This window comes from Moschus berezovskii, chromosome 16 (genome assembly GCF_049115385.1).
Source record: "Moschus berezovskii isolate FMDL1 chromosome 16, NW_MosBer_1.0, whole genome shotgun sequence".
Lineage (NCBI taxonomy): Eukaryota > Metazoa > Chordata > Mammalia > Artiodactyla > Moschidae > Moschus > Moschus berezovskii.
Window position 1 is genome coordinate 26967322 of NC_142475.1, and position 6543 is coordinate 26973864.

The window sequence follows — 6543 nt, forward strand, 5'->3', positions numbered from 1 at the left end:
TGCATCACAAGGGCCTGGCGTTGGCGGCGCGGCACAGCCGCAGGAAGGGGACGGCTGGCTTGGGAAGCCGGGCTGCCCGCTCTCCAGCTCCGAACCACCGCCGCCCGCCCGCCGGGAGTGAGTGGCCGGCGCGCGGCTCTGGCGACTCCTCACTCAAACTCAGAAAACCGGTTCAGGGCAGCACTCCTCTCGCTTCTAGCGAAGTGCTTATATGCCGAAAGTTCTTGACCTCTCTGAACTAAAAGTTTATGCTCGTTAAATTTGAGGGATAATAATAATAACAGCCTCGTCAAGTGTAGCTAGCAGGATTAAAAAAAATAGCTGTACCTACTGTTTGAACATAACTTTCCAAAGGGCAGTGAAGTCTCCTCCAGCTCTTCCATTCTGTATTTGCTGCATCCTCTTACATGATAGAAAAAGCATTTGAGAAAGACAAATATGTTCAAAAAAGAGCTCTAAAACCTGTCCAACTGAGGACTTCGAATAGGGATCATCCATCGTGTGGGTCGTGGGCCTTGATTTATTACACTTCAGTTTTATCTGATAATGCAAGTCTGCATATAATAATTTAGAAGCCCTTTATTTCAGAATTGGAGAATATTATAAGTAGCAATGTGGATGAAGAACAGTCTGATTGTTACACCCAGTGTTCTAGGGAGAACGGGAGGACGATGATCCTTGAAGATGGTATCTGAACCTTAACCATCTTGTTTGTCCTCCAAAAAGCATTTTTTCTGAGTCGTCAACTTTCAAGTCTAGGAATGTACAGTGAGTCTAGAAACAGCTTGAAATCAGAGGATTAGTCAAATCAGTTTGCCTCCTCTATATCCATAAAGAAGTTTTGTTACATACATTTTCGTGTCTTTTCAATTTACTTAGCTCTCTTAAGCAGTAAGTTGATAATCTTAAGATTTTTTATTTTGTCAGGGAGAGGTGATTAATTCATACTTTTATACAGCTCATAGCTGTCTCAGATATGGGCTTCAGGAAAGTGACATTCCAGAATGATTCCTACAATTATGAGCCCAAATTATGAGCCCAAGGACATACACTGGGAGATAGGATCAAACCGTTAATGTCAAACTGTTAAGGTGTTTCTGAGGTCCCTCTTGAGAATTAAATCTGGGAGCATAAAAGCAGAAACACTCTCCACTGAGTTGTCCAAGTCAGAACTTCACATCCTTCCTATGGCCCCCAAAAGCAGAAACCACAAATGATCTTCATGCTACCCTAGAAATAATGTCTTGGATCTGATTACTTCTAGCCTCTGTTTGACTGCATTATCTTCACTTAGAGACTAAACCACAAATGTCCTGGATTATTACAATAGTGGTCTAACTAAAGTTGTCTTCCTTCCAACTTTGCCTCTCATTCCTCTCTTGCCAGTTTTGCAATTTTTCCACAAGGCCTTTCTAGCCATGCTTCTTCATTACAACTCATTAATGATTTCCCAGTTGTCCTCCAAGTAATATTCAAACTCCTTAATGTGGCATAAAGGCCTTTCATGCTCTGGCTTTGTGTATGTCTCCCATCTCATTTCTTTCCACTGCTCTTCTGAGATCCTCTCTCCCCTCATCAATCCTACCACCACCACCCTCCATCCACTGCCCCTGCCACTCCCCCTCCACATACAAGTGCTGCTGCTGCTGCTAAGTCGCTTCAGTCGTGTCCAACTTTGTGCGACCCCATAGATGGCAGCCCACCAGTTCCCCCATCCCTGGGATTCTCCAGGCGAGAACACTGGAGTGGGTTGCCATTCCCTTCTCCAATGCATGGAAGTGAAAAGTGAAAGTGAAGTTGCTCAGTCGTGTCCGACTCCTAGTGACCCCGTGGACTGCAGCCCACCAGGTTCCTCTGTCCATGGGATTTTCCTGGCAAGAGTACTGAAGTGGGTTGCAATTGCCTCCTCCTCACATACAAATGGATACCCCTCAAATTGCAGAACTTGGCAGTTCTCAGGAAGTATCATGTTCTCTTTTCCCTCTAGACTACTGCACACAGTTGGTCCCTTTGTCTAGAGCATTTCTTGTACCCCACTAGACAGCCTCCTCAACTCCTAAAGATACATAAGTTTCATTTTAGAAACACCTTCTTCCAGGAAACCTCCCTTGATCTCCCCAAAAGATAAGTCCTTACATACTTCCAGGACACCTGTATGCAATTCACCTGGGAAGAGCTGTTATGATTTTGTATCAGAATCCCCTACTTATTTGTCTGTCTTCACCAGGGATGTAGGCAGTGCCTAGTACAGGGCCTGATGCCATGAGTGAGTGACAGTCGCTCAGTTGTGTCCGACTCTTTGTGACCCCATGGACTCTTGCCTGCCAGGCTCCGCTGTCCATGGAATTCTTCAGGCAAGAATACTGGAGTGGTTTACCATCTCCTTCTCCACCTGACACCGTAGGCACTCCATATTTAACAGTCAAATGAATGAATCATGAATGAGTGAATTTTCTAACCCCTTAAGGGGCCCAACAGGACAAGATAAAGAACATAGATACAACTTCTGTTTAGAAAATGACTCAGATAAAGCTGCCTCCAATATGTCTTTGTATTTGATGATGGGGTGTGTGCCTTAAAAAAATCCAACATGTGTTCAGTGAAAGCCTTTTACTGCAGAAGTGCAGGCCTTGAGAGGCTGTGCTGTAGCCCTGCTGTCACCATAGCAACCCTGCTAAGGGAAAGGCTGGTAATTTAGTGTTCAAACGCCTCTCAGCTCTGTACTTTTGGAACCCAAGACTGTTTTTATGCTGTTCTAAAGGCAAGTTTTACAAATGCTAATATCTGTCTTGCCTTTAATTTCACTCATTTCTCGTGTCAGTAAGAGAAGTGTCTTATAACATTAGGATCATACCATCAAAGAGAGATAATATAATACAGTATAATATAGTCAGCTCTGATCTGCTCAAAAATATCTTCTACTTCAATACTTATTCTCTGGTTTTCGAATTTTGTGACTTTTCCTTTAAAAATGACTAGAATGCTGATTTTTTAAGAAAATAACTACTTCGAAGGTTGGAATCCTTCGAGATTATAAATAATACCCCTGCCCAGACTTAGGAAGAACAGGGGAGGTAGGGTATAGCAGATTGGGAGACAAGGGAAGTGTTTATGTAATTACGTCCCCAAATCTGGGGTAAATTAATCGCTGCTTGGCTTATGTGAAATTTGTAATTAAATGATTCATACCTTTCATGTGCATGCAACTTTCTATTTTCAGAGCTCTTTCATATGTATAATCTTATTTGAGCCCCCCCCCTCCCCAAATCCTGTGATGTGCGTGTCGTCAATCCCTGAAACCAGATAAGTCATAAAGGACAGCTTTTTCTTGATAGGAAGCCCCCGGACTGCAAACTTCACAGAAAAGACAATACAAATATACAAATGCACAGCCACAGAGGAAAAAAAAATAAAAAACCGTCTGCACCATTCAACCAAGATACCTCCCGGTCCCCCACATTCATCCGCTCCTGCGGCCTCTCAGCTCACCTGCGTATGCCGGGGCCCCCTCGGACTCAGTCAGGGCTGACAAAGCACCAGCTCCTAATCCTATCAGCGGTGTGAGCCAGCGCCTGTCTTCTCAGTGACCCGATGTTGGGTGATCTGCACAGCAACAAGGAGCAGCTGACGTGCTTTATAACACGTCATGAAGAAAAGAAACTGCATTCTGGGGCATCCTGGGATTTTTCTTTTTTTCTTTTTTTTGTGGTGGGGTGGAGACCCATATTTTTCTTAACCAGGGAGAGAGCTGCCTGCTTTCCTGTAAGAGTACGTGTGAGTGATTCAACCCTCCTCTTCTCCTATGTGTTGCTGTTACTATACGGTTAAGGGATTTTGATGTGAAACTGTAATGGGTAGAATTCTGCGAGGTCACTCCCTGAAGAGGGGGTCCAGAGAGTATCTGAAGCAATCAGGGGAGTGGGTACCTGAAGCACGGCTGGCTGGAACATTTGTTGGGTTCAGAGTGTGTCAGTTATCCCTGCCCTGCAAAGGAGTCTTCAGTCAGAGAGAGCTCGCAGATGAAGAACAGGGATGAAGGGAAAGTCCAGGTGGGGAGGCAGAGGTTGGGGGTTGGAGGTTCTGAAGGATGGTAAGGATACAGTCTTCTGCTTGCCTGATGGGGCAGCAGACATGAGGTAAACCTTCCCAAAGCCATCTGCTGTTTCTGGCCTTTTGTCCATTTGTGAGAATCGGGGACGATATTAGCCAAAGACACAGGTATGGTGATTGTATCGAACAAACTGGGGAAACACAGATGGACAAGTGTGCTTATTGGGGCAGTAGATTAGAATGATGGAGATTAAGATGCCCAGAAAGTATGAGTGGCAAGGATGCCACTCCGACAGGAGAAACTGAGCCTTGAGAGGCTTCAAATGGGACAAGACAGGGAGATGTGTGGATCTCCAGACTTCCAGAAAAGGCAGAAGAAGTTTTCTGTGAGGTCGACATGCTGCTGCTGCAAAGTCGCGTCAGTCGCGTCCGACTCTGTGCGACCCCATAGACAGCAGCCCACCAGGCTCCCCCATCCCTGGGATTCTCCAGGCAAGAACACTGGAGTGGGTTGCCATTTCCTTCTCCAAAGCATGAAAGTGAAAAGTGAAAGTGAGGTCGCTCAGTTGTGTCCGACTGAGTGACCCCATGGACCGCAGCCTACCAGGCTCCTCCGCCCATGGGATTTTCTAGGCAAGAGTACTGGAGTGGCTTGCCATTGCCTTCTCTGGTGAGGTCGACATAGGAAGGCCTAAATCCAGAGGCTAAATTCTGGGTCTTTCTTTCCCTGAGACCAGGGAAAACCAGAAAGTGTGAGCAGGACTGAGCCTTTCAAAGCTGCCTGAACCCACTGGGATTAGCTAGCTACCTAGAGCGATGAGGAGTGAAGGCTGAGATTCTCCTCAGACCTGGCAGGTGCAGAACAGGTCCCTCAGCTGAGCGGCTCTGATGGACTCATTCAGCATCCACAGCAGTCTAGGCTTGGAAAAAAATGTTATAATCTAGACTCTCAGAAAGCAGGTCTGTGGTTAGATTTGTTACATTAAGATGAAAGAATCTGTTCTCCCTTATATGATTTATTTCCATGAATTTGGTTTCCCTTCAGTTTTCTAGTAAATGTGCTTTTATATTTTAACAGTATATTTTATATTTTTAACAGTAATTCTGCCTTTATTTCTGCTAAAAGACTTGGGGGAAAGAGGAGGATTTTGAGATTGTCTACTGGAAGGAGGAGAGCGGTTCTGCAAAATGGAGAAGAGCGCCCCTAGAGGCCAACTACTATGATGGCAGCTACAGGAGCCCAGGGGAAACCGGAAGCCCAAGCCAGCTGCACTGCTAGTCGGGGGTGGAGGGATTACTTCTGCAGTTGTGGAGCTGAGGACACATTTGACTTCTCCTCTGTTTCCACCTCCTAGGCCATTCCTGTGAACCATTTTCCTTTATCACCAGAAACCATGTGATCTAGTGAATAAATTTAGTCCTTGCTATGTAGCTGCCCTGGTGGCTCAGTGGTAAAGAACCTGCCCACAATGCAGGAGACCTGGGATGGACCCCTGGGTGGGGAAGATCCCCTGGAGAAGGAAATGGAAACCCACTCCAGTATTCTTGCCTGGAGAATTTCATGGACAGAGGAACCTGGCAGGGTACAGTCCATGGGGTCGCAAAGAGTCAGACACAACATAGTGACCAAACAACATTGCAGTTGCAGCTCTTTTCCAATCCACTGCAGAAAAGTCTGTAGGAAGATAAATCCAGAATTTGGGAATCTGGTCTATGTTGTTTCACCTGCCCATGTTTCATCTGTCCTCTCCAGCTATTTCATCAGAGAGAAAAGAATGCTTTTAAAAATATAAATTTTAATGTTTTATTTTTAAAGGTACTAAAACCATAGTCAAAAATTTGACAAATAAAAGAAAAATATTACTCATCATCTCATTGCCCCAGCATCAATTATCCATATTCCTTCTGTTAGCATTTTCATGTATTTGCTTTCAGGCTTATCTACCGTGCATCAAAAAGAGCACTATTAAAACGAGAATATGATTCTAAGTGACATACGGCATTTTAGGCCTTCGACGCCATCATATCCGGCTATTTCTGGATGACAGTGGTAGGCTAAAACTGACTGTTCTCTCATAAAATACCTTCTGTTTGTCTTCTGATTGGGCACGAATCCTCTGAGATAGGATGCTCTCAGCTTGTTGACAAACAGCTGGGGCTGCTGCTGGAACTTCAGAGCACAAGCCTGGCTTCCCAAGTCCCTGGTGTCAATTACACTAGCCAAAAGTTTCAGGAAGAACTGGTGGGGGAGAGTTAGCAAGTCCAGACTGGAGAAATGACTCCAGGTTGGTAGGTTGGTAGAAACACTGTGTCCCTTTCTATTCAAAAGCGTAGCTACTAGCTTGCCATAATGTGATGTTAATTCAAAGGAGAGCAGGAATGTGAAATGAGGTTCCCAAAGTCTGAAAAGAGATTTGCGATGGAAAAATGCACTTTAATAAAGGACATGAATTCTTAAGTCCTAGAGGCCAGATTTGAGTCCTCTGCCTCTTT